This window comes from Dipodomys merriami, unplaced genomic scaffold (genome assembly GCF_024711535.1).
Source record: "Dipodomys merriami isolate MVZ:Mamm:240054 unplaced genomic scaffold, mDipMer1.0.p SCAF_4, whole genome shotgun sequence".
Lineage (NCBI taxonomy): Eukaryota > Metazoa > Chordata > Mammalia > Rodentia > Heteromyidae > Dipodomys > Dipodomys merriami.
Window position 1 is genome coordinate 62,691,953 of NW_027205603.1, and position 3,180 is coordinate 62,695,132.

Below are 3,180 nucleotides of genomic sequence, written 5' to 3' on the forward strand. Positions count from 1 at the left end.
CATCTTCTTAGCACCAACAAAGCTCTGCATGGCTGATCCTGAGTTAGTGGCCTGAGGTAATGATCAACCAGACCAGCACCAGACCAAGACCTAATTGCTACCATGGAAACCCTCAATCCTTGCCTTTGTTTCTCTTCCCCATAAAACATTCAGATTATAAACACAAGGAAGGTAGGCAAATTGTAGGTCATCAGACCTCTGCTCTTCCCTGTGTGGTCATAATGAACAAAACTCCTTTCCTGCCTTCCCCCATCACTTATCTCTCATTGGCTTTCTGGGCTGAATGGTTAAACCTTTCCAAGTTGAGTGATCAAGTCTAGTTTGTGGAGACTCCCTGTGGAGATGAGGCATTTGCCTGAGTCTGGTAACACTGTAAGCACCAGAAGTGGAAATGAATGATGAAATCATCCTAGGGTCTTTCTTTTCTTTCCATCTTCCTTCTAGGCCTAATATTAACCAAGGTCTAAAGTGTTACTTGAACTCTCCACCTTTCCACCTGGTTTTGTTCTCCTTCTTCACAGCAGCCCAGCACTCTACCCAGGCTGGAGCCTTCTTTACCCAATGTCCCCGCTTCTTCAGGAAGTCTTGTTCATTTCCCAATTACAATGTAACCTAGATTCCCTCTTAATCTAGACTCCTGTATCTTAACTACCCATGTATCACATTCTATCTTATTTTATACTTACGTGTATTCCAATCTTTTCTTCCATCAAGTACAAAAATACCTGGAAAAGAAGCAAGATCTTACTCATGTTTATGTCCCTCTAGTCTATAATAATGTTTTGTATATGATTGGCCCTCAGCAAATATTTACTGACTTTAGAAGCTTCTCCAAATGGTTCTTCCATTCAGCAGGTCAGATCTAAGGCTTATCTCTTGCATTGGAGTCAGACTCTTTAGTATAAAGGTTCTCCATAGACCTATATGTGTCAAAGGATATCATTGTAAGTAAACCACCTGTTAGTTACTTAGCAGTATGGTGTCTACTCTCTTGTATGTCTCTCTTCCATCTATAGTGAGTCATTTGGCATTTCAGAATAAATAAATATCCCTTCCCCCAAATTTCTCTGTAAAACCTTGGGATTATGAGGGATATGGAGGTGCAATGCTAGACACTGAAAGGAAGTTCTTCAATAACTGAAGACTTTATTTACATGTTTATGGCAAAAGAGAGAATGTTTTCCAGATGTCAAGTAGCTTTTCAGTTAAGCAAAGCTCTCCATTTCTGGGGAGGCATGTTTCTTCCCATTTGCTGTACAAAGAATGAAGAAGATGAACAAAAAGCTTTTAGTCTTAAAAACATTCCTGTTCTTTAAAGCCGAGTATCAGTGACTCACAGTTGGAATCCTAGCTGCTCAGGAGCCTGAAATCTAGAGTATCAAAATTTGAAACCAGCCAGAGTAGAAAAGTCCTTGAGACTTCATCTCCAATTAACCAGCAAAATGCCAGGCTGAAGGCATGGCTCAAGAGGTAGAATACCAGCCAAGAAAGAGTTTGGTCTTGATTTCATATCCCGGTACCATCCAACAAGCAAACAAAAGTTGGCCAAATGTTCTGCCTCTTTGTAAAATAGGAATAATAAGTATCCACAGAATTATTAATGATCTTTGATTTAAAGCAAAATATAGGAAAAAGCTTGATTAAAAGAACTCATTGTAAGGTCCGCTCCTGGATGGCTAGCAGACTCTACCCTCCGCAGCAAAGTCTCCACCCAGTACCTGCGTTACCTAGGCAACTGGGACACCTGGAAGAGGTCACATCTGCATCTGCTGAGGTCACATCTGAATTTGATCTGGCCACACCTTTCCCCACCCATACCTTAGATAAGGCCTAACCCAGGCCCAGACGCTCTCTTGCTGCTCTTTCTTGCTCTCTCTGTTCTATTCTAACTCTCTCTCTCTCTGTTCCTCTCTGCTCTCTCTCTATTGTTTTCTAGCTCTGCTTTCTCTCTGCTCTAGCTCTTTCCTCTCTCTCTTTCCCAGGCCTTTCCCAGCCTCGTGGAGTGCCACCCTTGCCTGGTCCCAGCAGGTCTACTGAATAAACCTACCCCTTACCTGAATACCACGTGCGTGTTGGTGCAGTTCTTACTCGGCTACCTCTTTTTAAAAACCTAACATTCATGAACACCCCTCTGAAAAAAATAGGAATTGACTAATTCATTTGATTGTAATAAAATTAACATAGTTGATATTTATATCAACATGAACTGATGATGCTGATTATTAGCAAGATAAGAGTGACCACACCACACTACAGCACACTATGTAGAGCAAGGTGAAGCAGAGGGCTTCAGACTCAACTCCTGGGGTAGGAGCAGTGATTAAGAATGCAGGCTTTGGAATCAGACTGAAAAGACCAGGATCCCTACTCTGCCACTCCATAACCCCAGGCAATATACTTATTAACTTCATTTGAAAGCAGCCTCCTAATTTGTAAAATGGACATAATAATACCCAGAGGGTTTTCCTGAGGATTAAATGAGTTTGTGATGTGCGTAACACAGGACCTGACACAGATTAACCTCAATGAATGATAGGTACTAATATTACTTTGGGTTCATATATGAGCAATAGCATTCTGCACATTGCAAAGTGCTCTGTAATTATGGCTTCTACTTAAATACATGGCCTAATGGAAAAAACATCTGGGAGTTTTCTCTGGCTGAGAGTAAACACTAATTTCAAATGAAAAATCTCTGCTAAACCATTGCACCTCAAAGAGACTTCAATATTTTTTCAGGATTATGTGTTCTGTTACCCAAAGTGCACACACTAATCAAAGTTGGATTTTATTTATTTTAAAATACCTTGTGTTTTAAATTTTCCACCAATAAACCATGTCCACTAGATTGCTCCATATTTCACTGCACACTTCAATAATCTTTACACGTTAATCAACTGCCTTGAGTTTGTCCCTGTGTATTTATTGTGCCTGTATTTTATTATTTCCTTGCTAAACCATGTGTTTCAAAAGCTTTTCAGAACAGCTCAATCACAAAAATGTACTTCTGGGTGACATGTAAGATATAAGGTTTTAACCCAGTGGTGAAATAATTTTAATTATAAAAACAAAACCATGAAATGGAATCCCAGTGTTAGTTAAACAATCTGTAATTATCCAGCCAGTTTGTAAATCCTTCCTGTCTCCCTACTCATTCAATTTGCAGACCCCAGTGTCATC

General features: G+C 40.1%; 1 long non-coding RNA gene across 1 annotated transcript in view; it reads right to left on the reverse strand.

Moving 5' to 3' along the window:
* Positions 1–682: 682 nt before the first annotated feature.
* The window catches only part of LOC138806295 (uncharacterized), a 21,646-nt gene continuing 19,148 nt past the window's right edge, over positions 683–3,180 (reverse strand). Inside the window, exons 2-3 of the long non-coding RNA XR_011365770.1 lie at positions 819–920; positions 683–725 (exon numbers count right to left, since the gene is read on the reverse strand). This is a non-coding gene — a long non-coding RNA (uncharacterized lncRNA). The remainder of the gene's footprint in view (positions 726–818; positions 921–3,180) is intronic.